The 18399-nt window shown below is 43.4% G+C and overlaps 1 protein-coding gene across 3 annotated transcripts in view; it reads left to right on the top strand.

Annotated features, from left to right (window-relative positions):
- Nucleotides 1–11139: 11139 nt before the first annotated feature.
- The window catches only part of FTCDNL1 (formiminotransferase cyclodeaminase N-terminal like), an 86254-nt gene continuing 78994 nt past the window's right edge, over nucleotides 11140–18399 (top strand). For all 3 annotated transcript variants that reach the window (XM_077448430.1, XM_077448433.1, XM_077448432.1), the window contains exon 1: nucleotides 11140–11222. The gene's annotated coding sequence lies outside the window, so the exon portion shown is untranslated. The remainder of the gene's footprint in view (nucleotides 11223–18399) is intronic.

The raw sequence follows: 18399 nt of genomic DNA on the forward strand, positions 1-18399 counted from the left end.
CATGTACACAGTAAGTACTCATTTTTTCGGTATACACAGCTGCTATATAGCCAACATGTTGAATTACTTTCTATCTGGAAAACAAGAGCCAAAATGCTAATATCCGGTTATTCATTCACCATCTCAAGTGGTTAATAACCAAACCATTTAACTTGTAACAGGTTTAGGAGTACAAGGACTCCCATGAGTAGGAAAAAAGAAAAAAAGGGAAGAATAAAAAAAGGAGGGTAGGGTGGGTCCACGTCAGCTTGTGCCACTGTCCTGGTTTCTTGGTTCCTCCCGGCGGCGCCACAACTCCCAGATCATTTTTCTAAATTTTCAGTCTTTTTCCATTTATAAAGCCTAGTAGCTCTATTTGTGGGGGATAAAATTATATCAATTTTATTTGGGTACAGTGTTGCATGACCGTGCAATTGCCAGTTAAAGTAACGCAGTGCCAAATAGTAAAAAATGGCCTGGTCAAGAAGGGGTAAAAACCTTCCGGAGGTCAAGTGGTAGAGTTGTGCTGAACCTTTCAACAATATAACTTTATTGGCTGACTTGGACTCTTTGTGTGTACTTCCCACAACACCATGTAGCACCATGCTCAAAAAGGGGTCTATTAGACTCTTTATATCTCCCCTGCCCTCCACTCAAGCTAATGGGGGTGCATATCATACTACATTAGCTTCATCCCCAGGCACACTGTCCAGGCAATGCTGCAGCCAGAACTGGACATGTCATATTCCTTGTTGCTTCCAGATGCTTGCTAGCTAGGGGAGATCAGCGAACAGACATTTGTTGGTCTCCCAACCCTTTACCCAGCGACACCCAACACACAGATCCATCTGCAGTTGCTATTGCAATCTCTGAATTTATGACTACAAGGCTTGATTGGCCCCTATAACATGCACCCATTTGGAAGGTAAACACCCTTGATGGTTTCCGGTGATGGTTTTTCACAGTAGCCTTTTGATTTCATCTGCATATGGATTTTTTTTTGAGTGGACTTTTTCTCATAAGACTGTGTTTATTTCAATAATCACAGGACTTACATATTGTGCACTTACTTTTATTTATATTTTTAATTTCGTACAGTAGATTTTAGTTTGTATCCAATATTTGTTTACACATTTCAAAGTGTGGCACTATACGTTTACAGTGGGTAAAATACAGTGCCTTGAAAAAGTATTCATATCCCTTGACATTTACCACATTTTGTCATGTTAAAACCAAAAACGTAAATGTATTTGATTGGGATTTGATGTTATAGAACAACGCAAAGTGATACATAATTATGAAGTGGAAGAATAATGATAAATGGTTTTCATTTTTTTTTTAAATGTGTAAAAAATGTGGTGTGCATTTGTATTCAGCCCCCTTTACTCTGATACCCCAAACTAAAATCTAGGGCAACCAATTGCCTTCAAAGGTCCTTTAATTAGTAAATAGAGTCCACCTGTGTATAATTTAATTTCAGTATAAATACAGCTGTTCTGTGAAGCCCACAGAGGCTTGTTAGAGAACCTTAGTGAACAAACAGCATGAAGTCCAATGAACACACCAGACAGGTCAGTAATAAAGTTTTGGAGTAGTTTAAAGCAGGTATAGGTTATAAAAAATAATCCCAAGCTTTGAACATCTCACGGAGCACTGTTAAATCCATCATCTGAAAATGGAAAGAGTATGGCACAACTAAAACCTATCAAGACATGGCCGTCCACCTAAACTGATAAGGAGAGCATTAATCAGAGACGCAGCCAAGAGGCCCATGGTAACTCTGGAGGAGCTCAGGTGGCAGAATCTGTCCACAGGACAACTATTAGTTGTGCACTCCACAAATCTGGCTTTTATGGAAGAGTGGAAAGAAGAAATCCGCTGTTGACCGAAAACTAACACTGCACATCACCATGAACACCCCACCCCACTGTGAAACATGGTGGTGGCAGAATCATGTTGTGAGAATGCCTTTCTTCAGCAAGAACAGGGAAGCTAGTTAGAGCTGATGGGAAGATGCTTGAGCTTGAGCTATTTTGCAAAGAAGAATGGGCATAAATATCACTTACTGCAACTTCTCTCCAGATTTGTAGTACTCCGCAATCCCCTAGATTTCGTCAGAACATGATGACATCAGTTCCTGCAGCACAGAATCTGGAGGAAAGGTGAATATAATACCCCTTTTCTTAACTTACATGTCTTGTCTAACCACTTGCCACACCGTGATGTGCCAGTACATTGCAGGACTTTAAGTGGTTATACTGGTATAATGCCTGCTGCAGGCATCATTCCGGTACTGTTTTTTTTGTCTCTAGAGCACTTTCACATCAAAGCAATTCTAGCAGCTAAATAGCTGCTGTATTTCTTTTACAAGCTGCCCCAACCTCCCCCCCCCCCCCTTTCTGGGCTCTTCCTTCCCACTGAGGAACATGGGAATGCAGTGGTAAATGGAAACTGCAGGCCTTTCATGTGGGGCTGCCACCACATCAAAAAATCATACACTCTGTCTGATGCAGCACGACATGCAATCGCAATCATAATTCCGCCCCAGTTTCTGTCCTAGGTAGCAGTATTGGCCCAGTGAGTCAAAGTATGTATGTGAACAATATGATATAGCAACTTAACCACTTCCCACCCACCAAAAGAATTACGTGCGCAACGTCCAGCAGGATAAGCTGCGGGGGGCACGCAGCGCAGCAATCGGTGGTGTGGTGTGTCAGTCTGACACACCGCAACTCTGATCGTGGTAAAGAGTCTATGATGTAGGCTCTTTACCACATGATCAGCTGTGACTGATCACAGTGTTTAACCAGGAAGTGCCGGTAAATGGCTTTCCTTAGTTTGCACTGACTGGAGAGCCGATCAGCGGCTCTTCAGTCAGAGGGGCGGTCTGCACTGATAATCGGCACATTGATTATCAGCTCAGCCCCATCAGAGGTGCCCACCACATCTGCCAATCACTGCCCATCAGCTGCCAGTCAGTGCCCACCAAAGTGCCAATCATTGCCCATCAGTAACACCTGTCAGTGCCCTTCACAGATGCCAATCAGTGCCCATCAGTAATGGCTGTTAGTACCTCATCATCAGTACTGCCCATCAGTGCCATCTATTAGTGCCCATCAGTGCCACCTGCCAGTGCCCATCAGTACCACCTATCAGTGCCAACTATCAGTGCCACCTATCAGTGGCCATCAATTCTACATATTAGTGCCTCCTCATCATTGCCAACTCATCAGGGCTGCCTCATCAGTGAAGGTGAAAACTACATTTTATAACAAAAACAAAGAAAAACTTTTTTTTTCAAAAATGTTGGTCTTTTTTATTATTTTTTTGCAAAAAAAAAAACTCCAGTGGTGATCAAATACTACCAAAAGAAAGCGCTATTTGTAGGTAGAAAATTATAAAAATTTTGTTTGGGTACAGTGTTGCATGACCACACAATTGTCATTCAAAGTGTGACAGCGCTAAAAGCTGAAAATTGCCCTGGGCAGGAAGGTGGAAAATACCCAGCATTGAAGTGGTTAATTATGCAAATAACAGATGTCATAACAAATGCATTATTCAAAATGTCAATGTGCAAAAATTTGCAACGAATGCCAGTGTGTAAAAAAATTTGGCTTAAATTGAAAAACATCATAAGAAAATCCATACACTTAATAAAGGGTGTGACAAGTGAAAATGGAATTCAACTCCATGGCTACCAGTGTTCAAGAAAAGCGGCAAAGTGTTACATCCACAAAAAAAAGAGGGTGGCCTCTTACCAGATCTGATGGATCCCTATTACAGAAATCAAGGAAGCTTATGCCGGGATGATCACAGGTGTGAAGATTAGAACAGCGTATCTTGATACACTTGCAGGGATGAGCTCCATGTGTTCAAAGTTCATATATGAAAAGGGGAAGCCTCATAGTGTAAATCAGCCAAATTTATTTTAAAAATATATATAGATGAACTTACATAAAGGTTAAAAAATTCCAGTATGAATGATATCTCTAGTGGCGGTGTCAGTCTGCCAACTAGATGGATAGCATTGCAAGTACTCTCCGATCCGTCGCGTTTCCACATCTACTGGGAAATGGAGTCTATCCTGCAAAGCCAGCCAAAGACTTATAAAAGATGAGGTGACACACTTCCATGTTTCTAAATTACCAAAAATGTGTCTGCTTGCAATGATTCAACATCACAAATCTGTGAATCCCTTCATTCAAAATCTCCCCGCAGGTCTAGCAATGCCTGCAATATGAAAAAGACAAAATAATTTTTAAAAAAGGGGGAAAAAAAACATAAATTATCTTTTGTATGCGTGCAGTACACATTGTTGCCATCTAGTGGATCAAATATAAAATTACAACTACATATATTAAGTCATCTAGTTTAATCATGAATTATTGTCTAGAAAAAAAACTAAATTAAAAAAATGACATTTCACAAATATGCTGTCAATGATGAATTTAAATATAAGAATCTACATAAAGCACAAATGTGTATATGTCACACATGCATATATATAAAAAAAAAATAATAATAATTAATGTGCATATATATTTTAAATCTAGACCACAGTACAAACCTTAATTGATATCCTCACCAAAAAAAAAGGGGGGGGGGGAGGACTATGTGCAAAAATATAAAACATTAGGTAAACCTAAAAAGACCATATAACTTACAGATAGACAAGCTGTATAAACTTATTAGATGGTCTATACCAAAAGACCTAATATTGATAAAAATGATTAATCTAAGGTAAGACCCATTCATTCATGAAATGTAAACGCAAAGTGTCTGATTACTAGAACCAGACACATGATGTGGATTAAACATGTAGGATTAAATTGTTTTTGTCAAATACATTGTAATAAGCAAATATAACCTATTTATCCACAACAAATGGACACAAAGTATCCAATTGATGGACCTCGACTTGGTTTATTGTGAATGGTTATTCATAAATGGTGAATGGTATGTTATTAAGTGGCAGAACAAACATAAAGAGACTAAATAAAACAGTGTCAACTATTCAACTGTTGTTAATGAAGGAATTTACATCCCATTCTACATTGAGTCCCCAATGATGGTAATATTTCAGGTAAAAAATCCACCGTGTCTCATGGCAGGAAATCTGCCTTTTAAGATTATTTTACAAAAATGATTTATTCCTTCATATTTGATTCGCACATGTGCAGGCATTGCTAGACCTGCAAGGGGATTTTGAATGAAAGGATTCACAAATTTGTGATGTTGAATCATTGCAAGCAGACACATTTTTGCTCATTAGAAACATGGAAGTAGTTTTGAATCTACTTCCTGTGTCACTTCCTGTATCTCTTCTTTATTCTTTGGCTGGCGTTGCAGGACAGTCTCCATTTCCCAGTAGATGACAGTTGTGTGGAAAGTATTGTAGAGTACTTGCAATGCTATCCATCAAGTTGGTAGACTGACACCGCCACTAGAGATATCATTCATGCTGGAATTTTTTAACCCTTATGTAAGTTCATCTATATATATTTTTAAAATAAAATTGGCTGATTTACACTGAGGCTTCTCCCTTTTCATATATGATCTTTGAACACATGGAGCTCATCCCTGCAAGTGTATCAAGACACGCTGTTTGAAATCTTTACCCCTGTGATCATCCCGACATAAGCTTCCTTTATACTGCTCTGGTACTTGCTTCAACTACTCATGGTGGTCCCTGGTAATAAGCAAGATGGGCCCTTAGTGGCGGCAGCTTCCCCTCCACCTTCGACCATGACAGGTTCTCTGGCCAGCAGAACCGTCACTTCTGGTTGGACTGCAAGCCGCAATCCCAACCCTACGCTGCTCTCTTGCTTCTAGATAGGCCCTCAGACAGCCTAGCAGCCAGATGTCCACGGGATAGGCCTCAGGCTCTGGCCTAGCAGCCTGGGGCAGCACAATACACATCCACCCAGACAGTCATCCAGGTGGCAAAGAACCCTGATCACCTGTCCTCACCCAAATAAATAGGCTCTCCTAGCAGGCCAAGGGACCAAAGATGATCCCTGCCTATTGGCTGAGATACTCCATCTATTCCTAATCTGTTCTTGCAATGCCCTTGTCTTATCTAATGTCACCAGATACCTGACCATCTAGTGACAAAAGAGAGAAGTGCAGCAATTCCAGAATTAGGGTGGAATCAATTTATCCCCTATCAAATGGCCAAGGCCTTTTAAATACATTGCAGGTAAATTTACTAGCAGCCCTGCCTAAACATCAGGGTGCTACACAAGATTTGAGTTGCAGCAGTTCCATACCAGACTAGCCCTGAGATATTTTTACTTATTTAATATAAGTAAGGTGACATCTTTTCAATCGAGACTTTGGGGGAATTCAAGCCTAAGTTTAGAAAACAATAAATACAAATTCAGGAACATTACTTGCTATTAGTGTGATGTATCCCTTGTGATGCTTTCTCTTTATTTTAGATCTTCTACCTCCGATCCCCCTCCTCTGGAAGATTATGGTAGTTGGAGTTAATAGAGTTGAGCGGGCTGTGACAGGCACCATTTCACTCCTCCATTCATAGAAGACATATTATAGCTTCTACGAATGAATCTTGAAGGAATTTGCAGCCGTTTTCTATATTAAAAACTGCTGCAATCCCTTTAGTTAAAGTGGTTGTAAACTGTTGTATATACCAAGTGAAGTGACTGGCCTCAAGTGATACACAGAGATCAAACAACTTCTCCTACATAAGTTGTACCTGTTTATCCGCAGCCCTGTCTTCTCTTCATTTGTTCAAAGTCCTGAATTTTTAACGCTTGTCTGAGATGTCAGAAAACAGTGAGCAGAGAGCTAAAGTTATACTCTGCAGCGCTCAGTGGGGAGAGCCATGACAGCTGTTTTGAGGGAAGGGACACATAATCCTTCACACAGCACACAGGAATGGAGATGAGGCTGTCAATCAGCTTGAAGGTCCCTCCCCTGTCACATTTCTTCTCTCGGTGTCAGGGAAACTTGTCAGAAGTGATTCATGCTAATAGCAAAGGAACAATGCAGCTGACAAAAATGAGTCTCTGGATTGAGACATCCTATAGAGGGATATGCTTTGTTCATATTTCATGTCTGAAGCTTACAACCACTTTAAATAGATGTGCAACTTGCACCAGTTTCTAAAAAAAAAAAAAAAAAACTGGCCTAGGTGGCGCAGTTATATCAGATTATCTGTTTTGTGAATGTAGTGTCACCATTTTCCTGTGCTATTATAATGGATCATTACAATGGCGCAGAAGGTTTGTTTAGACCACTTCCTGACTGACTTACACACACGTGTGTGTGTGTGTGTGTGTGTGTGTGTGTGTATATATATACAGTGGTGTGAAAAAGTGTTTGCCCCCTTCCTCATTTCCTGTTCCTTTGCATGTTTGCCACACTTAAGTGTTTCGGAACATCAAACCAATTTAAACAATAGTCAAGGACAACACAAGTAAACACAAAATGCAATTTGTAAATGAAGGTGTTTATTATTAAAGGTGAAAAAAAATCCAAACCATCATGGCCCTGTGTGAAAAAGTGATTGCCCCCCTTGTTAAAACATACTATAACTGTGGTTGTCCACACCTGAGTTCAATTTCTCTAGCCACACCTAGGCCCGATTATTGCCACACCTGTTCACAATCAAGGCATCACTTAAATAGGAGCTGCTTGACACAGTAAGGTCCACCAGAAGATCCTTAAAAGCTACACATCATGCCGAGACCCAAAGAAATTCAGGAACAATTGAGAAAGAAAGTAATTGAGATCTATCAGTCTGGAAAGGGTTATAAAGCCATTTCCAAAGCTTTGGGAATCCAGCGAACCACAGTGAGAGCCATTATCCACAAATGGCGAAGACATGGAACAGTGGTGAACCTTCCCAGGAGTGGCCGGCCGCCCAAAATTACCCCAAGAGCTCAGCGACGACTCATCCAAGAGGTCACAAAAGACCCCACAACAATGTCCAAGGAACTTCAGGCCTCACTTGCCTCAGTTAAGGTCAGCGTTCATGCCTCCACCATCAGGAAAAGACTGGGCAAAAATGGCCTGCATGGCAGAGTTCCAAGGAGAAAACGACTGCTGGGCAAAAAGAACATCAAAGCTCGTCTCAATTTCTCCACAACACATCTTGATGATCCCCAAGACTTTTGGGACAACATTCTGTGGACCGATGAGACAAAAGTGGAACTCTTTGGAAGGTGTGTGTCCAAGTATATCTGGCGTAGAAGGAACACTGCATTTCATAAAAAGAACATTATACCAACAGTAAAATATGGTGGTGGTAGTGTGATGGTCTGGGGCTTTTTTGCTGCTTCAGGACCTGGAAGACTTGCCGTGATAAAAGGAACTATGAATTCTGCTGTCTACCAAGAGATCCTGAAGGAGAATGTCCGACCATCTGTTCGTGTACTCAAGCTGAAACCAACTTGGGTTCTGCAGCAGGACAATGATCCTAAACACACCAGCAAGTCCACCACCGAATGGCTGAAGAAAAACAAAATGAAGACTTTGGAGTGGCCTAGCCAAAGTCCTGACCTGAATCCTATTGAGATGTTGTGGTATGACCTTAAAAAGGCCGTTCATGCTCGAAAACCCTCTAATGTAACTGAATTAGGACAATTCTGCAAAGATGAGAGGGCCAAAATTCCTCCAGGACGCTGTAAAAGCCTCATTGCACGTTATCGCAAACGCTTGGTTGCAGTTGTTGCTGCTAAGGGTGGCCCAACCAGTTATTAGGTTTAGGGGGCAATCACTTTTTCACACAGGGCCATGATGGTTTGGATTTTTTTTCACCTTTAATAATAAACACCTTCATTTACAAATTGCATTTTGTGTTTACTTGTGTTGTCCTTGACTATTGTTTAAATTGGTTTGATGTTCCGAAACACTTAAGCCCCGTACACACGAGAGGACTTATGTCCGACAGACTTCCGCCGGAGTTCCGCCGGAGTTCCGCCGGAGTTCTGACAGACTTTTCGGCCGAATGGACTTGGCCACACACGATCACACTAAACTCCGACGGATTCGAACGTGATGACGTACGACCCGACTCGAATAAGGAAGTTCATAGCCAGTAGCCAATAGCTGCCCTAGCGTCGGTTTTAGTCCGTCGGAGTAGCATACACACGAGCGGATTTTTCGAAGGGGACCGGGTCCGGCGGAGTTCCGTCGGGAAAATTTGAAGCATGCTTCATTTCTAAAGTCCGTCAGACTTTTGCGAAGCTAAAGTCCGTTGCAGCCCACACACGATCGGATAGTCTGACGGACTCGGTCTGACGGACTTTGGATGTTGAAAAGTCCACTCGTGTGTACGGGGCTTTAAGTGTGACAAACATGCAAAGGAACAGGAAATGAGGAAGGGGCAAACACTTTTTCACACCACTGTATATATATATATATATATATATATATATATATATAGAGAGAGAGAGAGATCTATATATATATATATATATATATATATATATATATATATATATATACTGTATATATCTATATATAGCTATACAGTAGCTCACAAAAGTGAGTACACCCCTCACATTTTTGTAAATATTTTATCATATCTTTTCATGGAAGAAATTACACTTTGCTACAATATAAAGTAGTGAGTGTACAGCTTGTATAACAGTGTAAATTTGCTGTCCCCTCAAAATAACTCAACACACAGCCATTAATGTCTAAACCGCTGGCAACAAAAGTGAGTACACCCCAAGTGAAAATGTCCAAATTGGGCCCAATTAGCCATTTTCCTTCCCCGGTGTCATGTGACTCTTTAGTGTTACAAGGTCTCAGATGTGAATATGGAGCAGGTGTGTTAAATTTGGTGTTATCACTTTCACTCTCTCATACTGGTCACATGGAAGTTCAACATGGCACCTCAATGCAAAGAACTCTCTGAGGATCTGAAAAAAATAATTGTTGCTGTACGTAAAGATGGCCTTGGCTATAAGAAGATTGCCAAGACCCTGAAACTAAGCTGCAGTACGGTGGCCAAGACCATACAGTGGTTTAACAGGACATGTTCCAATCAGAACAGGCCTCACCATGGTCGACCAAAGAAGTTGAGTGCACATGCTCAGCGTCATAGCCAGAGGTTTTCTTTCTTTGGGATAAAGACGTATGAGTACTTCCAGCATTGCTGCAGAGGTTTAAGGGGTGGGGGGGTGGGGTCAGCCTGTCACTGCTCAGACCATATGCCGCACACTGCATCAAATGGGTTTGCATAGCTGTTGTCCCAGAAGGCAGCCTCTACTAAAGATAATGCACAAGAAAGCCGCAAACAGTTTGCTGAAGAAAAGCAGACTAAGGACATGGATTGCAGGAACCATGTTCTGTGGTCTGATGAGACCAAGATAAACTTATTTGGTTCAGATGGTGTGAAGCGTGTGTGGCGGCAACCACGTGAGGAGTACTAAGACAAGCGTGTCTTGCCTACAGTCAAGCATGGTGGTGGGAGTGTCATGGTCTGGGGCTGCATGAGTGCTGCCAGCACTGGGGAGCTACAGTTCATTGAGGGAACCATGAATGCCAACATGTACTGTGGCATACTGAAGCAGAGCGTGAACCCCTCCCTTCAGAGACTGGGCCGCAGGGCAGTATTCCAACATCATAACGACCCCAAACACCCCCCGCCTTGCTAAAGAAGCTGAGGGTAAAGGTGATGGACTGGCCAAGCATATCTCCAGACCTAAACCCTATTGACCATCCTTGCAATGCCCTTGTTTTATCTAATGTCACCAGATACCTGACCATCTAGTGCTTTTTTTCTTTTACCACTACTATTCCTTCATATTGGCTTTTGGAATTTACAAATGCCGCAATTTAGAAATCAGATGAAAGGTTTAGCGCTGAAAAACACTTTTTGATGGATAAAAGGTAAATCTTATATAAATCTATATAGGTCAGACAAAAATGAGGGACAAATGAGGAGGAATCAGGGACAGTTGGGAGCTATGATTAGCAAATTAGAAATGTATAAAATATCAAATGTGTACTTTGCTATCTGTTTCATCATCGACCGCTAAGCCATCTTGTTTTTTTCTAAATTGAAACAAACGTATTATTGTTTTTATAAAGACATAACCTCTTCTGTTTGCAGTCCGATTGAAAAGAATGATGTGATTATTTATAAGACTTTAGGGCAGCCTCGGTCATTCTAGGTTTATAACACAAGGTGGCGCTGTAGGAACAGCCACGTTTGGATCCAGTGACTTGCCATAAGACGGAGCTGTGTGTATGAAGGCGGCTAGAAGGTAAAGACTTCCGGAGAACATTGATCTAGGCTGAGCGGAGCCCCTCATTACTTGTCCCCTCAGAGGTTCTTCTCATACAGACAGGGCGCTAATAGTTCATGAAATGCCACGTCATTCTCTCTGAGCTGTGTACGGTTTAGCTGGCACAATATACAGCGCCCTGACCATAGAGACAACAGGACATTCTGAGACCTGTAGTTCTAAAATAGAGGGCAGGAGAAAGTCTGGAAGGAACATGAGAGGCGAGCTCAGTTTGTTTTTATTCAGTTTTATAGCGACAGCAGCATTGTAATACCAATACAAACAATAATAGGACTTGTGCCTGTCTGCTGCCCATCTCTTCCTGGATTCCCAGCATGCTTTGCAGCTCCTCCTCTACTGTTTACATTTCAGGACTTTAGCCACTTCACCCCCCTTCGTGACCAGGCCATTTTTTTGCAATCCGGTGTTCCGATGAGAAAGGTCCCCCCATCGGATAGTGTCCGCCATGTACTGCGCAGGCGCAGCGTTTGCGCAGTATAGGGCACAAAGGAGACGCCGAAAGTCTCAGAATGTGAACAGCTATTCATGAGCTCTACACGGCGCCTGCGCATTTAATAGTACATACTGTCACACGCTCCCGATACTCCTGGGGATGGATTTCTCAAATGCACAGATCTTTGCGGGGCGTGTTAAAGAGGAAGTAAACCCTGATGGGTTTACTTCCTCTTTTTTTCCCTGCAAAGGTAAAGCATAATGGACTACTATGCATCGCATAGTAGCTCATTATTTGTCACTTACCTGACACAGGAGCCAGCGAAGTCGCCGCTGTCCCCTGTAGTCCGCCGCATCCATCTTGCGGGTGGCGTCTCGCAGCTCCAACGAATGACAGCGGCGAAGCCGCGATGACGTCACTCCCGCGCATGCGCACGGGAGTCGCGTCTCGCAGCTCCGCCGCTGCCATTCGGCGAAGCCGCGATGACGTCACTCCCGCGCATGCGCACGGGAGTCGACAAATTAGGCAAATCCATTCTTGGACTTGCCGCATTTAGTGCGCCTGCGCTCCACTGTCTACGGCGCATGCGCCGTAGACAGCGGTGCCCATTTTCAGGCAAATATCTCCTAAACCATATAGGTTTAGGAGATATTGCTTGGACCTACAGGTAAGCCTTAATCTAGGCTTACCTGTAGGTCAAAGTGGTTTGAAAGGGTTTACTTCCTCTTTAAGATATAAGTATCATTGTAAAACTCCTTCAGTTGTGTAATCAGCTCTGCCCATTCTGTAGGCACACCGCCCCTTGCAGAGTTGTACAAACATCGGGAGCGTGTGACAGAATGTACTATTGATTGTGCAGGCGCCGTGTAGAGCCCATGAACAGCTGTTCTTGCTTGGAGACTTTTGGCGTCTCCTTTGTCCGCCGTACTGCGCCTGCGCAGTATAGGTCGGACACTATCCGATGTGGGACAGTTCTCGACAGGACACCGGCACTGCGTTACTTTAACTGATAATTGTGTGGTTGTGCGATGCTGTACCCAAATAAAATGGATGTCCTTAACCATCTGACATCTGCACTATGGCCGAATGACGGCCACATCGCGGATGTGAATTCCCGATGGCCTCCCCTGTGCACGATCTCTGCACACGCTGTGATCACCTAGTCACACAGACTCGAGTGATCACCGATCTGAGTAAGGGGCCGGTCCCGGCCCCTTACCATGTGGTCAGCTGTCAGCCAAAGACAGCTGATCACATGATCAAAACAAAAGCTCGTGATCCGCTTTTTTTCTCCTCGCACTGAAAAAAGCCGATCACCGGCTCAGCTTAACCACTTGACCACTGGGCACTTAAACACCCTTAATAACCAGACCAATTTTCAGCTTTCGGTGCTCTCACATTTTGAATGACAATTACTCAGTCATGCAACACTGGACCTATAGGAAATTTTTGTCCTTTTTTTCACACAAATAGAGCTTTCTTTTGGTGGTATTTAATCACCGCTGTTTTTTAAATTTTTTGTGCTATAAAAGAAAAAATACAGAAAATTCTGTAAAAAAATGAATTTTTCTTCGTTTCTGTTATAAAATTTAGCAGATTAGTAATTTTTTCTTCATAAATTTTGGCCAAAATGTATACTACTACATATCTTTGGTAAAAATAAGTACAAATTGGTGGATATTATTTGGTCTTCGTGAAAGTTATAGAGTCCACAAGCTATGGTGCCAATATCTGAAAATTGATCACACCTGAAGTACTGACGGCCTATTTCAATTCTTGAGACCCTAACATGCCAGAAAAGTACAAATACCCCCCAAATGATCATATTATCAGTTTATTTCTCACACAGCATATGCATACCACAAATTACACCCCAAAACACATTCTGCTATTACTCCCGAGTACGGCGATACCACATGTGTGAGACTTTTACACAGTGCGGCCACATACAGAGGCCCAACATGCAGGGAGCGCCATCAGGCGTTCTGGAGCACCCAGGACAATTCTGACATTTCTCTCCTACATGAAAAAATCATCATTTATTTGCTAGAAAATTACATCGAATCCCAAAACATTATATATGTTTTTTTAGCAAACACCCTGGAGAATACAATGGTGGTCGTTGCAACTTTTTATCTCGCACGGTATTTGCGCAGCAATTTTTCGAATGCTTTTTTTTGAAAAAAAAACTGTTTTGTGCTTAAAAAAAAAAAACACAGTAAAGTTAGCCCAATTTTTGCATAATGTGAAAGATGAAGTTACACCGAGTAAATCGATACCTAACATGTCACTCTTCAAAATTGCACAGGCTCGTGGAATGGCGCCAAACGTCGCTACTTAAAAATCCCCATAGGCGACGATTTAAAGCGGGAGTCCGCCGGGACTCCGCGTTTTTTTTTTTTTAAAAGCCAGCAGCTACAAATACTGCAGCTGCTGACTTTTAAAATAGTGACACTTACCTGTCCAGCGCGCCCGCGATGTCGGCACCCGAAGCCGATCTCTAGCTCGTCTCTCGGGTGCTGCCGCCGCCATCTTGGGTATGGGAATCAGGAAATGGAGCCTTTCGGCTTCATTTCCTGGTTCCCTACTGTGCATGCACGAGTCGCGCTGCGCAATAAGGACGGTCCCCGCTGCCTCTGGGATCTGTGTGTTTCCCAGCAGGCAGCGGGACACTTGCGGAAAGGGGCGGGCACTTGTGGAAAGGGGCGTAATCTACGCCCCTTTCCGCAGAGAGCTATCCCGGAAGTGGGTGCAGATACCTGTACTGTACAGGTATCTGCACCCCCCTCCCCCCTGAAAGGTGGCAATTGTGGCGCCGGAGGGGGGGAGGGTTCCGATGAGCGGAAGGTCCACTTTAGGGTGGACCTCCGCTTTAATTTTTTTTTTACTGGTTATATGTTTTGAGTTACAGAGGAGGTCTAGGGCTAGAATTATTGCTCTCACTCTAACGTTCGCAGCGATACCTCACATGTGTGGTTTGAACACCGTTTTCATATGTGGGCGGGACTTAAGTATGCGTTCGCTTCTGCATGCGAGCACATGGGGACAGGGGCGCTTTAAAAAAATAATAATTTATTGTTCATTTTACTTTATTTATTTTAGTTTGACATTTTTTTTCCCCCAAAAATAAATTTTTTGATCACTTTTATTCCTATTACAAGGAATGTAAACATCCCTTGTAATAGGAATATGGCATGACAGGTCCTCTTTACAGTGAGATATGGGGTCAATAAGACCCCGCATCTCACCTCTAAGCTGGGAAGCCTGAAAAAAAAAAAGATTCTGGATTTGATCGTATTGGCAAGTCGGTAGAAGCACCGGAGGGCGGCAGGAGGGGGGGGGGGGGTGTCTATGGCTGGGTATTGCAGGGTATCACCGAGTATGGCTGGGTATCTCAGAGTATGGCTGGGTATCTCAGAGTATGGCGTTGCAGAGTATTGCTTTGCAGAGCATTGCAGGATATTGGAGGGTGTTGCAGAGCATTGCAGAGTGTTGCAGGGTATTGGTGGGTGTTGCAGAGTGTTGTAGAGCATTGCAGAGTGTTGCAGGATGTTGCAGAGCGTTGCAGGGTATTGCAGAGTGTTGCAGGGTATTGCAGGGTATTGCAGAGTATTGCAGAGTATTGCAGAGTAATGGCAGGGTATTGCAGAGTATTGGCAGGGAATTGAGGGGTTAATTTTCGGTGAGCAGCGATGTGGGCACTGCAGATGCAGCCCACATCGCTGCTGAGACCGATCTCTTCCCCCTCCGCTGTTCCGATCGGTACAGAGAGGGGAGCGATCACGTGGTTTACCAGGACCAGGACCCGGCGGTCACGGATGCTCTCGAGTGCGCGCCCCAGGGGGCGTGCGAGAGCGGAATTCTGGGAGGACGTCATATGACGGCCTCCCAGAGTTAAGAAACCGTCCTGTAGCCGTCATTCGGCTATAGGGCGGTTGTTAAGTGGTTAAAGAGGAAGTAAACCCTCCTAAACATGTTTAGCTTGTTAGATAATACTTTTCTCAGGCAGCTGATCGCTGCCTGAGAAAGTGAACTTACTTGTCACATTTTCGTAAAAACCGCCGTTTACGTTTCCGTGACGTCAGCCGCGCTTGCGCTGTGTGGTCGTGCGAATGCGGCGTATACTGTCTTGCCGACTTTCATCTTCCTGCCTCTCTGCCTTTTTTTATTACGAGGCATTCTCCTCACTGCGGCAGAGGAGAAGTCTCGCGTTGTAATCCTATCCCTGCTCTTCCTGACACTCCCCCTTGTGACTGAAGACGTCACGCAGGGGAATGAATGCTTTGTTGCCTTAGTAACGGCAACCGAGATCGAGGCTTGGTTAGGATTTCTATTGACGCTACGGCGCATGCGCGAGATTTCCGGAGTGAAATCGAACTAAGGGCGGAAATGACGTCCGGAACGGACGTCAAAGCCCTAATTTGAAATGGCGCGGGAGATACCCGGAAGGAGGATATTTTGTAAAAGAGAAAAAAAGGTATTTACAGCGCTCGTTTTGCGATATAACATAAATAGAATGAAGGCTGATGTACAGTATTAGAGTAAGATTATTAAAATGGAAATTTTTTGGGCGGGTTTACTTCCTCTTTAAAGGGACAATGGTCCCGAAACGGAAGAGGCAATTATGTCTCATAATTTGAACCTGAAAGTGCCCACAAGTGCCAACTATCAATGCCCACCAGTGGTGCCAATCAGTGCCACATAGAAGTGCTGCCTATCAGTGTAACCGATCAGTGCCCATCACTGACACCTTATCAGCGTACATCAATGAGGGCAAAAATTACCCGTTTTAAAATTTTATAACAAAATAAAAACTTTTTTTTTTTTAAATCTTTCTTTTTACATTTTTTTTTTTAACACAAATTAAAAATCGCACAGGTGATCAAATACCACCAAAAGAAAGCTCTATTTGGGAGAAAAAAATGAAAATGTTTTAATTTGGGTACAGTGTTGTATGACCGCGCAATTGTCATTCAAAGTGCATCAGCGCTGAAAGTTTAAGTGCCCAGTAAGCAAGTGGTTAAATAGGCAGGTCGCCATTCTGCCTCTCTCTGGAATGATCACAGGTAATGATAAGCTCAGGCGTGTTCGCAAACAGCACATGCAGAGCCTGCCAGGAAGTCGGCACTGCGGAATGCTAATCACAGTGAGACATTGTCCCGATATGCGGCTGCAGAGATCGGGAAATGTCTCACTTCTTGTGATTAGCGCTCCCCAGTGCCAACTTCCTGGCGGGCTCTGCACGTTCTGTTTGAGCACACGCCTGAGCTCATACTTAATCACAGGTGGCCGGCAGACATTGGGTCCACCGGACCCACTGATTGACTCCTCCTCTGTCCAATCATCACACACTCGGGTCTCCTGTGGCGTGCACCCCCTAGAGGCTATTGCACGACATAACGTACAGGTACATGATTTTGCGCAATAGAGCCACTTTGCCGCAGTACATTCAGAGGTGATGCAGACTCGGGGGAATAGTCTCCCAGTTCTCCATTAGGTGCTGCCCACCCACTAACAAGTAATTTCCCAAATAGGGGTGTTGCTGTTATTTGGGTAATGACATCAGCTGTATCCCTGGCCCTTTTGTTTACATTTTGCTTTTGGCTAGGGAACCTCCTGACTAAGGATGAGCTCAGGCGTGTTTGCAAAAAGCATGTGCAGATCCCCCCAGGAAGTCGGCACTGTGGAGCGCTAATCACAAGCAGTGAGACATTGTCCCTATGCGTGGCTGCAGAGATCGGGAAATGTCTCACTGCTTGTGATTAGCGCTCTGCAGTGCCAACTTCCTGGCAAGTTCTGCACGTGCTGTATGCAAACACGCCTGAGCTCATCCTTACTCCTGACCGACAGCTAAATGAATCAGAGGATGCAGCCTTGTGTGAGAAGCTGTCACATACACTCACCGGCCACTTTATTAGGTACACCTTGCTAGTACTAGGTTGGACCCCCTTTTGCTTTCAGAACTGCCTTAAAGCAATAGTAACATTAACATAAAGGGTTCCCCCTGCAGGTTTAAACCATAATGTGCTATTATGTGTGCTTCCCCATTCTGATGCTCAGTTTGAACTTCAGCAAGTCGTCTTCATCACGTCTAGATGCCTAAATGCATTGAGTTATGGCCATTTGATTAGCTGATTAGTAATTTAACAGGTGTACCTAATAAAATGGCCAGTGAGTGTATACCTACTGAACATGTGGTATAATTTTTACAACAGCCATGAAGCAAGGCACTGCAGCATGTGTACTAACCACTCTGGCTGCCATTTTAGGTTAACATGAGTGGTTGGAGGGATGGTCAGCTGACTGTTTTTACCAGCTACCAGTGTAAACAAGGCCTTAAAGTGTAACTACACTTCATCTGAGCACCACAAACTGCTATTTATTTAATTTTTAATGTTCAAAGCAAACTACCCTATCCACCTATGTTTCCATGCTTTATTTTGTTGAGAAACCACATTGAAAAAACACACCCCAGCATTTATGGCTGTGGTCATCTTGAGTAAGGGCAGATGATTCATGTAGCATTTACTTTCTGGAATCCACCTGCCCTTAGATCAAGCATGCAAGCAGGAGAGGGTATGCTTAGCTGAAAAAGCTCCCCACCCACCTACTGAAGACTCCTGGGATGTATGCCATCATTTGCCTAGGCATAGAAACCAGGAAGTAACTGAGTAAATGTAAAAAATACATAATACAATAATA

This window comes from Lithobates pipiens, unplaced genomic scaffold (assembly GCF_037356315.1).
Source record: "Lithobates pipiens isolate NorthernLeopardFrog02 unplaced genomic scaffold, aLitPip1_a1.2 Scaffold_22, whole genome shotgun sequence".
Taxonomy (NCBI): domain Eukaryota; kingdom Metazoa; phylum Chordata; class Amphibia; order Anura; family Ranidae; genus Lithobates; species Lithobates pipiens.